At 39.8% G+C, this 15,580-nt stretch overlaps 1 long non-coding RNA gene across 2 annotated transcripts; it reads left to right on the forward strand.

Moving 5' to 3' along the window:
• The first annotated feature begins 404 nt into the window (after positions 1 to 404).
• LOC144617140 (uncharacterized) lies at positions 405 to 13,001 on the forward strand. Of its 2 annotated transcripts, XR_013557217.2 has the most exons (4): positions 405 to 2,365; positions 4,333 to 4,450; positions 5,912 to 6,053; positions 9,347 to 13,001. It is a non-coding gene; the product is annotated as an uncharacterized LOC144617140 (long non-coding RNA). The 2 variants fall into 2 exon arrangements; XR_013557216.2 differs by having other exon boundaries at positions 5,912 to 13,001.
• The last annotated feature ends 2,579 nt before the right edge of the window (positions 13,002 to 15,580 follow it).

The raw sequence follows: 15,580 nt of genomic DNA on the forward strand, positions 1-15,580 counted from the left end.
CATGGGTTTCTGTTAAGTTTCTCAGGATCCACATAAGACTGAAACCATATGGTATCTGTCTTTCTCTGTATGGCTTATTTCACTTAGCATCACACTTTCCAGTTCTATCCACATTGCTACAAAGGGCCGTATTTCATTCTTTCTCATTGCCACGTAGTATTCCATTGTGTATATAAACCACAATTTCTTTATCCATTCATCAGTTGATGGACATTTAGGCTCTTTCCATATTTGGCTATTGTTGAGAGTGCCGCTATAAACATTGGGGTACAAGTGCCCCTATGCATCAGTACTCCTGTATCCCTTGGATAAATTCCTAGCAGTGCTATTGCTGGGTCATAGGGTAGGTCTATTTTTAATTTTCTGAGGAACCTCCACACTGCTTTCCAGAGCAGCTGCACCAATTTGCATTCCCACCAACAGTGCAAGAGGGTTCCCGTTTCTCCACATCCTCTCCAGCATCTATAGTCTCCTGATTTGCTCATTTTGGCCACTCTGACTGGCGTGAGGTGATATCTGAGTGTGGTTTTGATGTATTTCTCTTTTCATTACATTTTGAGAAGCAAAATTTTAAACAATTTTTCATTCAGTCTAAGCAATACCAAATATCTTGATGATAGATTAACAAAAAAGTTTTAGATATTTTTTCCTAGAGTCCTTCTCCTTTATTTAGATGACAAGCCGTAGAATTTTAAGGTTGAAGGGTACCTTAATGTTTGACACATACCTGTGTAGCTTTGGTAACTTGGTGGGTTTTTCTGCTCTGAATGGACATGCACATGATGGGCACTAAATTAATGGAGAAATGTGAAATGAATGACTAATAAGACCTTTTTCTGACCTCACAGAGAAATAAAATGTTGAGTTGTCAGGTTATTTGTGGCTACAAAAATAATACTGGCAAATAGTCTGGGGCTATCAAATTCAGTTCCGTCTGTAATTGAATTAGAGACCCACATCCTTTTCTCCAAGGAGATGGGTGTACCAAACCCTGCCTTTGACAGTGTTCAGTATTACACAAGATTTCAGCCAATGAACAAAGTTTCTATTTATGGAAAATGTCAAGGGTGATAAGCATGAACGAGTAGTAATATCATTATTTTCTATCTAACTTACTTAATAATTGGATATGAACAGTGAGAAAATTTCTGCCAAACAAATACAAATGTTCTGTCCTAAGAAATTGAGTTAAAGTTTCAAAGGTTTGTGGAATCCTAAAAATCCCAAACCAATGCAAAACGAACACTTCAGATGAGGGCAATGGTAGGTAGAAAGTCCCATGGAAATGTGCACAGGTTTTATGTCAAAAAGAAAAGCATTCTTGAACAGCTAGTCCTCCCCTGCATGGGGCTGTGTATTTTTGAGAATTTGCATATCGTCACTTCCAAAAGGAATATTTTGTGGTCTCTTCCAGTTGCTTCCATCCCTGCATGCTCACGTGCACGTGCACACACTTGTTCCAGGATTGTAGTTCCTGGACTCTGAATTCCTCAGCGTCACAGAGTTTGCATGTCCCATCTACAGCCCTGAGTCTGGCATAGCCCAGTTGCTCACCAAATGTGCATGATGGAATGAAAAAACAAACCTGCCAAAGCATACCAGAATAAAGGGTTCAGGTAGGTGATTCTGTCATTACCATCTCCACTGTCAGATGAGAAGACAGGCTGGTGAAAGTTGAGACTTGTTCAAGATTGGACTGTTGGTGACAGAGCCAAGACCTGAACTCAGATCTCTTGTTCCTAGAATTAGGTTCTCTCAACAGAAGAAGAAAATGAACTTATGCATCTTTAAACCTCTATATCCATATCATAAAGGTGAATTTATTAGTATTGGCAAGGTTATTTTTCATTCTATATTTATTAATACCTGTCTCATTTCCCAAATAATTCAAGACATCCGATGAATGTACAATGAGAGAGAAAAAGAGAAAGAAAAGAGAGAGCGGGAAAGATTAAAGATCACACACTGGGAAAATATACTCTAGAAGTATAATAAGTAACACTTAGTACTGTATGCCAGATATTGTTCTAAGTGCTTTACATAAATTAACTCATTTAATACAAACAATGACTCTGTGAGGTGGGTGCTTACTATTATCCCAACTTTACAATCATAGGAAATGAAGCACAGAGAATTCCAGTAACTTTCTCAGGTCACAGAGCTAATATGCAGTGAAGCCTGCATGTAAACCTAAGTAGTTGTGGGCCTGAATCTTAATGCATGTTACTATCCTGCCTGCTAAATATATCCTTGGGATCTGTACTGCTCTCACTACTGTCTCCAGATCCAGGCCCTGAGAAGCTATGCCCCTGAATCTACCCTCACACTTGGTTCCTTTTTACAGACTGATTATGCTTCCACTTTGGTAAGTAACTATGTATTAAGATCAGCATTTGATAAGACTTTTTAAGTTGTTCTCAGGAGGAAATTTGACCCATGTTAAGTCTAGACTCCAATTTTGAGTTCCCTTATTTACTAGTTGTGTGATCTTGGGTGAAGCACCTAGCTACTTTGTGCCTCAGTTTCCCCACTTGTCAAATTTGGACAATAATAATAACTCTCACATGATCATGGTGAGCATGAACTCACCATGGATAAAAAGCACTTAGCGCAGTACCTGGTTCATAGTAATAATCGATGTCAGCTATTATTATTGTTATGAGAAAATACAGTACTTTTTGATCTTTCCACTTAGGCCCCAGAATGGTTACATTCTTGGAGAAGAATTTGAATCCTCAGGACTAAGAAAATAAAATCAGGCCCAAGTAATATACCCACTAACTGTTTGTAGCTTAGTATTAATTGAATCCTAGCTTTTGGTTCAACTGCTTGGCCTAAATTGGTAATTTTAGCTCAACCAGACTCAGCTATAATAGGTCTTTTGAATTTTTATATCTACAGCCTTTCTAGATTAGTTTCTTGTTTAAAAACTTTCAAGTATAATGCTAATCATAGAAAGTAGAAACTCTAGAAATGTATAAAGGGAAAAATGTCTGTCAGTCATAATCTCATCTTCTAACAATGTTAAGAATTAAATAAGACGTAATTCCTGGTTGTGGCACAGTGTCATTGGCTCATCTTTAATTAAAAATTGGCCATCTTTAATTTTGTTTATTCCTCATTATATAACACAGTGACTAGCAAAAGACCCATTGCCCTGCCCAGGAAGAAGACTGTTAGCAGTAACTGACCTCTATCTATTTGTTTTTTCCCTATTCCCCATGACCCTGTGCCCTCCTGCCAGAGAGGAATTTATTGTCCCAATTAATTGTCCCAAATTTTGTGTTTATTACCATTTCTCAATTTCATCAGGCACACACATATACACATGCAAAAACACATGCACATGTATATGAATGTGTGCCTAAATAGCATAATGTTTGGTTAGCTTGTTTTGATACATTATTTCTATCAAGACATATTATTAAGATTCACCCATGTTGGCTTATGTGGCTAAAGATCATTCAGGGAAAACATTTTTATAATATTTTATCATGGGCTGGATACCACAACTTATTTATCCTTTCTCTTGATACATGTCAATGGGCCTTTAGAGATATATTTCTTTTAAAAGGATATGCATTTTTTAATGTTAAGACCAAATGCCAAATGCAATTTTGCTTCTGCCTTCTGCCTGTTTCTGCACTTACCGTTATATTTAAAAATTTTCTCATTTCATTATAAATTTTAGGAATAATAACATCTCATTCAGTGGATATATCATAATTCACTTAACCATCTTGTTGTTATTAGACATTTAGATTGTATCTCATCTCAACTAGCACAATTACCATATAAACAAACATTATTGAATACAAATACGGTTTTTGAATTTTGTGTTATTTCCTGAAAACGACTTCCAGAAGCGGAAGCACTCGGTCAAATACCCAAACATTGTAGGGCTCTTGTATATACAGCCAAATCAGTTTGCAGAGCATTGGACTCATTTACACCCTACCCGCAATGATTCAGAGTGCTGTAGAAATGTCAACTGAGAGTCTGGATATTCATTCAAATCACTATGTTGTACACCTGAAACTAATATAACATTATATATCAACCCTACTTGATTATATATTATATATTATTATATATATAATATTACATATTATATATCAACTATATCTACTATGTCAATATACTATTATTTGGAATCATTCAGATAAATTGGCAACATTTTTAATTTTTCTTTCTGGACATCTGTTCTGTTTGAGTAGAGCCAGAATTAAGCCAACATGCTGCCACATGCAAATTGTTTTGTTTTGGGAATTCTTGTGTTTTATGCTTTGCATTTGCCATAAATTAGCCTCCTTCTCCCTTTATGTATTTCAGGTTGTTGTGTTCTTGAAGTCATTCTTTGGTTTATTTGGCATAATGAAATCTATAACGTCTCGTTTTTAAATAACTATCTAACTTCACTGAAACCCTTGTCAGCTTTAATAGGATTCAGGTGAGGGAATTTTTGTTTCCTTGGCATAGGAATTCCAACTCTTCTGTAGATTATTTAAAGAGCATCTCAGTCTCCATTGCAGTGCCAGCATTTATGGGTGTCATTTTCTCTCCTGGAGGAAATCATAATGAATTCAATATGACGTTTATTATTGTCTCTGTCTATATGCAAGAATTGATAAAAATCACTTGGTTTCATTACATCTAAACTCAATAACAATAAAGTGGATAAACAGTGGTTAGAAAAGCCCGGTGGCCAAAGCATAATAGAAGCTTTTTTGGCCCAGATGGGTTGTAGCACAATACTCCATACACATTTTAAAAGAAGATGTTAGTTCAGAGAAGGGTCAAAGTCATTCTACAAACATACAAAAGACATTAAAAATATTGGTCTCCAGCTAGGTAAAGCCAAAGGATCTTGACTCCAAATCAATCTCAAGTTTTTTGTCTCGTTCATGAGTGTTAGACCACAATTTATAGAGTTTATCTTTTTTCTATTGGTATCTTTCCCACAGACACACTTTTCATTTTTGTGCTATGTTTTCATCCACCCTCAGTTTAGGTTTGAGTGCTGCTTGTATTTAATTTTACAGGAAAAAGAGTTTTTTGGAAATAAAGGTATAAAATCATCCTGCAGTTTATGTCATGTATCAGGCCATTTTTACTGAATTGTTTTTACTTCCTTTTAAAATATCGTGAGAATTACCATTGCCTAACTTTTCCAAGGAGGAACATATGGACTATCAATGGCTTTCCTTTCTGTGCCTAAATTTCCCCATCTATAAAATGAGGATTAAAAATGGGGCATCTGGGTGGCTCAGTTGGTTAAGCCTCTGACTTCAGCTCAGGTCATGATCTCACGGTTCATGAGTTGGAGCCCCACATAGGGCTCTGCGCTGATGACTTGGAGACTGGATCCTGCTTCAGATTCTGTGTCTCCCTCTCTCTCTCTCTCTCTCTCTCTCTGCTCCTCCCCTGCTTGTACTCTCTCTCTCTCAGAAATCATAAGTGAATAAACTTAAAAAAAAAAAAAAACAGCACCACTTCAGGGGCATCTGGCTGGCTTAGTTGGTAGAGCATGAGGCTCTTAATCTTGGGATCACAAGTTCAAGCCCATGGTGGACATAGAGCTTACTTTGAAAATAAAACAGCACAAGGAAACAGTAGTGCTTCATGTAGCTAAGGTTAAATGAGCTAGGCAAAATCCTTTGTATAATGATGGGCCCAGAGAAAATGTTATATAAGAATTAATATTTTTATTTTTATTCACTCTAATACAAATATTTATGCTAATGAAATCTCCGGTAGACTCTAAACACCTGTCCAACTACTGAGAATCAATTAAGAAAATAATACCGACTGGAGGCACAAAATAACCATTATTGACCCTTGGTTTAGTAAACATTAATTTGAGGGCTGTGCTAAGCAAAGAAAAATATTAAATAAATGAATGCACTTCCAGGGCAGAAGATTTTGAGCAAAAACAGTGCAAGCTACAGACATGTGTGCATTTTGCTAAAAGGACAGCCTCCTCTATTTTGGAAGATTTTTCTGTCTGATGGAGTTGTCTGCTCATAAGGATCCTTGAGGAGGGAATGTCGGAGGTATGTGTATGCTCCACACACCGTTTACCATCCCTCCTCTTCCTAATGCAACCTGGAAAGTGGGCTGCCAAGTCCTCAGGAGGGGCCAGCTCTTCCGTTGTCCCAGGAGGTGAATCTTGATTCCATTCCCCACCCTGGTGAGTGGTTTAGAAACAGGTGAATCATTCCATTCTTGCTAATGCCACACTGTAACCAGGGCACAGGGGTGCAAGAGCGCCTGGCTCTGAGGGTCCCAAACAGATCAGGTTCGGCCACTTGCTGCTGACAGACGCCAAAGGTATGATGTGGAGTGGTGGTGAAACAAGAGGGAATTTATTTCAGTGAGGCCAACACTGAGAAGACAGAGGACTAGCATATCAAAGTCTCCAATGTGCTGAAAATGCTTCCAGGTTTATATACGGAAAACACGGGACAAAGGTCAGTGGGTACATGCAGGTGGATGGTAAAGGTTAGGCTGATCATTGTCTTGGGGTCAATCATGTGGGGTCTTGCCAATGTCAGAGCAGTCCTTAGTACCTGAGGGTTCCTGTCACAGCATGATTTGCCTGCAGGGTCTTTTGCCTGAGTTAAGAGATAAGCTGGAAAGAGGAACTTAATCAGTCAGAAAGTACAGGCTGAGGTCAAAATGGAGGTAGTTGAAGTTCTCTTTTAACACGAGACAAGGTCTACTAGGGGACTTCTGGGAGAATGTTCCTGGAACTTAAAAAGGGATGCATGAAGGAAATGATTTCATCTTTCAACCTTTGGACATTAATGTGTAAGAGTGTAGGGATTAGAACCACAGCAACCCTTTGACCATGAGTGGATTAATCTGAAGAGATAAACCTTCATGCTGAGAATGGGGGAGCAGGAATTTGGAAAAGAACATGGATCCCTGATGATGTCATTGAGCTGCTGAATTAACCAACCTATAACACCTTCACTCTGTTACTCTGTGTTTTTTAAATTATTTTTAAAATTTTTTAAATGTTCATTTATTTTGAGAGAGAGAGAGTGAGTGGGGGAGAGGGAGAGAGAATCCCAAGCAGGTTCCACCCTCGGTGCAGAGCCCAACACGGGGTTTGACCTCATAATCATAAGATCACAACCTAAGCTGATATCAAGAGTCAATGCTTAGCAAACTGAATCACCCAGGCACCCCTCTATTACTCTGTTTTAATATGTGAGATCTTACATCTCTTAACTGTTTAAGCCAGTTTCAGTTGAGGCTTCTGTTACTTGCAGCAAAAAACATCCAAAATAACACAGAGGAACATACATGTAAGACATGAGGTACATGTCTTACGTGGCTCGGCAGAAATACTAGTTTCTTATTGCTGGTATAACACATTTCCACAAACTTTGGCTTTCAACAACACAAATTTATTCTCTTACAGCTCTAGAGGTCAGAAGTCCAAATTCAAGCTATTGGCAGGGCCGAGTTCCTTCTGGAGGTTTAGGAGAGAAGTAGTTGCCTTGCCTTCTTTGGCTTCTAGGACGTCCTACATTCCTTGGCCATGGCCCCGTCTTCCCATCACTGGAGTCTCTTGCTTCCAAGAGCACATCTCCCGCTACTGACTTGGCTGTCCTTCTGCCTTCTTATAGGGACACTAGACCTCACTGGATAGTCCAGGATGATCTCCCCATCCCCTCATAAGATAGAAATCTAAGACCCCTATCTTAATCACATCTACAAAGTTCATTGTGCCTTGTAAGGTAGCATAGTCACAGGTTCTGGGGATTACGACATTAACGTCATTGGGGAGAGGGTCATTATTCAGCCTACCACATCAGGTAAACTGAGCCAACCCCAGGAGAGTGGCCATCACAGCCAGATCACCGTATGTACCTGGGGAGGGAACAGCATGATGAAGACATTGTTAAACTGCCATTATTGTCTCCTTTATTTTCCGAGTCTCAGCCAAAATCTTTCTCTTTGCAAGTGATTGTATCTTAATTCCTAATCAGTAGCCCTAATTTAGCCCAGAATGATCAATCCTTCTTGCTTCATCTCCGTAATAATGACATTTGACATTTAAAGTGAGCCGTTATTCTATGTACTATTTTAAGAACTTTATCTGCACTAAAGAAATTAATCCTCATAAACCTCTGTAATTGTTGCTACTTATATACCCATTTTATAGATGAGCAAATTTGACTTCATTTGTGTCAATTCACGCAGCTTACTATGAGTGCTTATTTTTTCGGCTTATGTAGGAGCCTGTGATGTGGTTTCTCTTCCAGAAATAGAAAATAAATTCAAGTTCTTACCACTGAGGACCAGTTAGGATGATTTTAGTTGCAATTTTCACCATATCCATGGGGGTTAAACAATTAAGAGTTTATTCTCTCCAAAAAGAAGCCCAGAGTTAGGATTGCAGGGTGGGTTAATTCAGCTGCTCAGTCATGTCAAGTTTCCTTTTATTAGGGAGGAAAGCCTCTTTCCAAAGCCCCTAAGCAGTGTTTCTCTTTTGGGTTGATCCCTGCGCTAGTCACTGGCCAAGAGGAATGGCCCATCATGACTCATGCTTGGGCCTCAGCCTAACTGCTGTGAGCACATTGCTGCCTGATCCCTGAATGAGACCAGGGGTCTATTAGCAAAGAGAGAAGAGAAGGAACCAAGGGGCACACACACCATAGAAAGTAGCATGGAAGCTAAAACCTACGAAACAACCCTATAACTGATCTCAAGGTATCTCCCGCCACTTGGAACAAATAGGACCTGGGCCCATTCATTGCTTTGATCCAAAGCAGACTTTAGAGTTACTCTTCGGCTGGGACTAGTGTGGTAGTGCATATAAGTCAGGGGGCATGCTGTCACCCAAGTGAACAGAGTGTCATTGGAAGCAGTGTTTGACTCCCTCCTTGTCAATGCAACTCAAAGGGTCCATGTAGTAAACAGTTGTAGTAACTTGGAAGACAGTATTATTTTCCTAAGGAAGGAAAATTTCTCATCATGGACCAAATATGCACTATTTCAGATAGGGACCTTTCATATTCACTGAATAATTTTTTTGAAGTTACTTTCTACAATTTTCCCCCAAATAACCTATTTCACCAACAGTAAAGCACATGATACCTCATTTATCTTCCTGTAGCAGAGCAGAGCTGAGTCAAACCTTCACTGCCAAGCAGGCTCCGGGGGCCGAGCCAGAGTCTGTGCTCAGCAAGCTCAGGCCTCCCGTCCCCACAGTACCAGCTCCTGTCAGTATCCGACTCTGGACCTTTAGCTCATATGTCATAGTTAGTGAACAACCCATTCCTGTATCAATGTCCCTGTTGCTATTGAACCACATTCATGTTCATTTCTTCAGAAAAGGAGGATTGTTTAGCCTGGAGTTTCCATCATATGGACGTGCGTATTGAAGCCATGTGTCCAGTCTTACTGTCTGAACATCCCAACAAAGCTAAGAGCAGCCACTTCACCATTAATCAGCAATCAGATGAAGAGCTGACTTCGGAAGAGAACTTCTCTTGCTGCTGTGGCCTGCCCCACACTCTGGCACACTGAAGGACAGGTGGGCAGGAATCGGTTGGCCTGTTCAAAACAGTAAATGATGCAAGTGGCAGGACGCATCTTGCTTTGCCTTTGACTTGCATCACAGTGTCTCTTTTCTCCACTGCCGTTTTTGTTTTTCCTGTGTGGATCAAAGTCTCAGGAGTAATTACCCCTCAGTAAGCTCAGTAGTGCCCTTTGTACAGGTGGGGTCCTCGTCATTTGAGCCAGAGGATGGTTAACGTGTACATATAACATTACACAGAGTCCAATACTTTTCTGATAACTCCTATAAATTGTCTTTAAATTTTTTTTTAATGTTTATTTATTTTTGAGAGAGAGAGGGACAGAGTGCGAGCAGGGGAGGGGCAGAGAGAGAGAGAGGGAGACACAGAATCTGAGATGTCAGCACAGAGTCTGAGGTGGGGCTCAAACTCACAAACTGCAAAATGATGACGTGAGCCAAAGTCGGATGCTTAACTGACTGAGCCACCCAGGCACCCCTCCTAGTCAATTGTCTTGTGGGTCAGCAAAGCCAAGGATGAGGTTAAATGGGAAGGGCTGGTTTGGGGCTTTTTTGCCTGTTCAGTTGCATGGATGCCCCCATAGGTCACCTCTCTAGCCTGTGGAGCAGTGACAACGCAATGTGTTGCACACCTTGGAGTTGCCTTCATTCTTTCCACCAGGACTTGGCCAAAACACTCAGGCACTAGAGCATCTGGGAACAGCCTTCTCTGTCCCGGTCATCTATGTAGAAAGCTAAGGCAGATACTGGAAACGGTCTATTTTCTCTCCATTTCTGACACCCCTCTTGCTTCTGTAAGTATTGCTTTGCAATTGTCCTCACTGCCTTGCAAATCACTCAGAGCCCTGCCGGCAGATCTGAGATAATATCTCTAATTGAAAGTGAGAGGTTGTCTGATTTGCCTAGTTTAGGATGAGTCACTTGTATGTTTGAGAAGTGAAGTCCCAGATTCTGTTATTGATACTGGAAACTGTACAGAAGGAATGAGTCTGGAGTTTAGAACACACATCATGAATCTCACACCAGTGATGCTCTGGCTGTTCAGAGGGATGGAACAAGAAACAAATCTCTAAGGTGGAGGTTTTTGTGAAAAATCTCAGATTTTGTTAGAGAGGTCTTTTGAGTACATAACATATTGAACTTTAATATTATGGACTTGAAAGAAAATATTTCCTTTGGAGTAGGAAGCCTCTGTTATGTTTTGGAAGAATTTTCCAGTAAATCATCTAACAGCTGCTTTACTGTACAGGCCTTGAAATTTTATCCTTTCATTGGTTACATACGCTTTTGCCTTTGGAAACTTCACATGCTTCTCTTTACCAGTAATATTTTGTTCCCAAAATATCAGCTCCCAGGGAGGATTTCATAAAGGCTGACCCAACAAGAAATGTTTTTGAGCAAACCTTCTGGATATCTTTGGCTAGGTACCATGCTCTATGTAAGTACACTCTATGTAAGATTATTACTTAAAATCCAAAAAGCCAGCCTACACAGATAATTGGTTTGTGGCAAAAGAACATTCTAACCATCTCTTAACATAAAGGCATCTTGTATCTGTGAGTGTGGCAACAGTGATTGCACTGGGTACTAGTAGGGATGTAACGTGAGGGAGCCTGTGTGTGTGTTTGCAGTGGGAAGGTGTGATGGCACAAAGCCCTGGCAGAAATATGACCAGTGGCAATTGTCCCCTTCAGGTGGCAGGTGGAAGATGGCCTTGACTGAGAGGGAGACACTCAACAAATACCTCCAAAAGGGAATAGAAAGGGAATAGCTTGCTTGGTGCCACATTATTGAAGTAAGCTTGCAATTCTCGAAGTTTGTTGCACATGAGGGTCACGTGGAAGGTAAATGCTCCAGAATAGAGTCATGATGTGTTGATTTCTAGAAAGGGTCTGCTGGCTAGTGACGATTGAAAAACAGAAAAAAAAAAAAAAATGAGGCTGGAAACTCACCAAGCATGACTTCAGTTTGTGGAGCAGAGTTATTGAAGTCCTTTAATGGAGGAAGATTCCCCACAGACAGTGTTAAGAACAAAGTGGGGCTGGAGAGGGGAGAGCAACAAGCTTTGCTCTAACAGGCCCATCTGACACTGGTGACGGTTCTTATGGGGTGGAAATAGAGGCAGGCACGTGGCTTCAAGTGTGGTTGGTCAGTGGAAGAGTTTTCAAGGAGATTTTTCAGTGGCAATTTGAAGAGAATAAAAACAGGAGAGGAGCCAATTAAAACTTTGGCAGTACATGAAAAATTTGCAAATCGTTGGTGAACCTGGGTTCAATTTTGGCTCATCTATTGACTTTGATCCAGAATAACCCCTCATTTTTGAAATTCTATGCATTGGCATATTAAGAGGTTAATAAATAAAATAGCTCTTTCTTACTTAACATTCCCAGTGAGCCAGTCAGATCAATGGAGATAAAAAATATCAGTGTGGGGGGCCCTGGGTGGCTCAGTTGGATGAACATCTGACTTTGGCTCAGGTCATGATCTCATGGTTCATGAGTTCAAGCCCCACATCAGCCTCACTGCTGTCAGCACAGAGCCTGCTTCAGATCCTCTGTCCCCCCTTCTCTCTGCCCCTTCCCCACTTGCACCGTCTCTCTCAAAAATAAATAAATCTTTAAAAAACGTATATCAGCATGATTACTGACAGCAATTTCATTGGAGGGTATGAGTAAGTGGTTAAATAGGCTTGCTAAGATTCTGCACCCTTCTTCTTGGCCTTGATTCAGCCCAGCTGAGGGAAACTTGCATTTGCAAAGTGTACTCTTACCCATGATCCTTGTGTCACATTAGTTCAGGCATGGAGGGAAGAAAAGAACAAATTCCTAGTAGTTACTCATTTAAACATTGTTTAATAGAGAAGCTCTCCTCAAGTGAAACCGATGGATTTAATCCACTGGTGAAACAATAGGATAAGAGTTACCCATCTAAGTGGTGCTCTTCTGTTTTAAAAAATCTGTACTTTTTAACACGATGACACAAGTAGAAAATTATATGATTCATACATGACGGTAGGAAAAAGTGTATGAGTCTGTTTGAAGTTGGAGAAGCAACGAGCTTAAGGGCTCTGGGCTTCACAAGACTTTACAACCTTGGTTCACCTGTGACCCATTTGTGGCACACAGTTGTGCACAGGTGTGGGATCCAGGCAGACAGGCCTAAAGGATCTGCCACCTATTTTGTTACTATATTTTCTGAGGAAATCATAAGATTTTTCTCCCTTTAATTTGTTAATCTGTATGGTCTCTTTCCAATAACGATTTCCTCTCTGATACCAACTAGGTGTCCTACAACTCAATTTAATCCTGCCACTAACTACCCTGAATTAGCACAGACCCCATAGGTTAAGGGCTCAGTGCCACAAGACTGTCCTCTCACTTCAGGTCCTGGTCACAAGTTGCTGGGGTCCCCATAAGGCTGGCCAACTGGCTATAAATATAAGACTTCCCATGACTGTGCCTTGCCTGCTGTACTTGTTGGCTTATTTTGAGAAATGAAAAGCAAAGTAAGTTTTGCTTACCCCCCTCCCAGGTTTGATCATTTGATGGAATGATTCATAGAACTCAGGAAAGCTCTATAATTATGATCACCGTTTTATGACAAAGGACACGACTCGGGAATAGCCAAATGGAAGAAATGCATGCGACAAGGTAATAGGAGGCAGAGCAGGGCAGGCACAGAACTTACATGTGCTCTCCTGGCACACCACCATCCCAGCACACTGATACTGTCACCCACCTGGTTGCTGCCCAGACCTCGCTGTTTAAGAATGTTTGATCCAGGTTTCAGTAGGTAGGCATGATTGATTCACTCATTGAACATTGTGATTGAACCATCTCCAATCCCCCTGCCTTCCCCTCCTCAAATGTCAAGGGCTGGGACTGAAACTTCCAAACCTCTAATCCTACACTTGGTCTTTCTGGTGATCAGCTTTTATCCTGAAGGTTTGGTAGAAAGGGGTTCATTATGAATAACAACATACACTCCTTTCCCTCAGGAAACGCCAAGGATTTTAAGAGCTTTGTGCCAAGAACATGAGACAAAGACCAAATATATTTTTTATTATACCACAACGAGGTAAATATATATTAATAGATTTTTCTGATGTTAAACAATTCTTACATTCTTGTATTTTGTATACTCAATTCACTTTGGCCTGCTAGTATTTTATTTAGGGTTTTCCCATTGTGAGAACGGCCTATAATTTTCCTTGTTCATATTGTCGTTGTCTCATTTTATTAGCAAGTTTCATTTAGGTTTATTAATTAGTTGGGGATAATTTCCTCTTTTTTTTAGTGTTAGGAAAAGTTTGTTTAAAATTAGAACATGTTCCTTGAATGTTTCACTCACATATGGAAATTTCTGAGCTGATTTTACATTTTGAGAAATCTTTTAATTACTGATCCAGTTATGATAATGATTATATGATCATTCCAATTTTTTATTTCTTCTTAGTCTTTAGCTTTGGTAAGTTGCATTTTACTAGAAATTTGTCCACATCATTTAGGTTTTAAACATGTGGACATAACATTATTCATGATGTTTTATCTTTTTTCTTTTTTTTAAAGTCTTTTCTTAAGTTTATTTATTTATTGAGAGAGAGAGCGCGTGCACACCAGTGGGGGAGGGGCAGAGAGAGAGGGAGAGAGAGAGAATCCCAAGCAGTTTCTGCAAGTCAGTTCAGAACCCAATGTGGGGCTCAAACTCATAACTGTGAGATCATGACCTGAACCAAAGTCAGATGCTTAACTGACTGAGCCACCCAGGCATCCCTTCATAATGTCTTTTCTTATATTTTATTTTCTTTTAAGTGTTTATTTATTTATTTTGAAAGAGAAAGACAGAGTGAGCAAACCTGAGTGGGAGAGGGGCAGAGACAGAAGGAGAGAGAGAGAGAATTCCAAGCAGGCTCTACACTCAGCATGGAGCCTATGAGATCATGATCTGAGCTGAAATCAAGAGTCACATGCTTAACCAACTGAGCCACCCAGGCACACCAGTTTTTTCTTCTATTTTAATATTTGCTGCAATTATGCTCCTCTTTTCAGTCTTAATGTATTTTATTTTTTCTCAAAGTACCAAAGCAGAAGTTATAGCTTATGCTTGAACGTAACTCTTGTTGTGAGGCCTGTGAGCCTTTAGATACTTAAGGATGGCACTAATTTCTGTCATTTACTCCACAGATGGGTGTGAAACTTGTTTTGAATGCCTTTTTTTAAATGGAGGTAGAGGGACATTCCAGAGGTTTCCACTGGGCTTCCCGGTATGATCGCTCTAAGATGGTCCAGAGACCAACGGCCCAGTGTGAGAGTTGTGCCACCAAACGTGCCAATTCCAATTATACAGCCAGAGGGAAAAATCAGCCAATGTCAAAAGAACAAGAAATAAGTGTGACGATGAAATTAGTTGACAAGACTTTAGAACCATTGTTATAAGTATATTCAAGGATTAAAAGAAAAACATGAACACATTGAGAGAACGGAGAATCTCAACGGAAAAATGGAGTCTTTAAAAAAAGAGAATCAAATAGAAACTCTAGATCCAAAAGAATCAACATACAAAACGAAATAATCACAAGATAGGTTTAACACTGCAGAAACAAACAAAAAACAACTTGAAGACAGGACACAGGATCCATAAAAACTGAAGCACAGAGAGAAAGGGCTGAAAAAAAGAGTGGACAGAGCCTCAGAAAGCTGTAGACAGATAAACAATCAGTATATATATAATTCAATTATCAGAGGGAAAGGTATTGATTGGAACATAGAGTTATTTCAAGCAATAGTGGTCAAATATTTTCCAAATTGTATGAAAAATGTAACCCAATGAAACTGGGGAATGTGAAGAAAGATAAACACAAAAATCATATCAAAACATACCTTTTCATCAAATGGCCAAAAATCTATAAAAAAGAGAAAATATTAAAAGCAGCTAGAGGAAAGGGACATTACATGCAGGTGAAAATGCTGGCTTCTCACTAACAATGCAAGACAGTAGCAGAGGACATTTTTGGCCCATCACTAGGAC

Source organism: Panthera onca, chromosome C1 (genome assembly GCF_046562875.1).
Source record: "Panthera onca isolate mPanOnc1 chromosome C1, mPanOnc1 haplotype 2, whole genome shotgun sequence".
NCBI lineage: Eukaryota > Metazoa > Chordata > Mammalia > Carnivora > Felidae > Panthera > Panthera onca.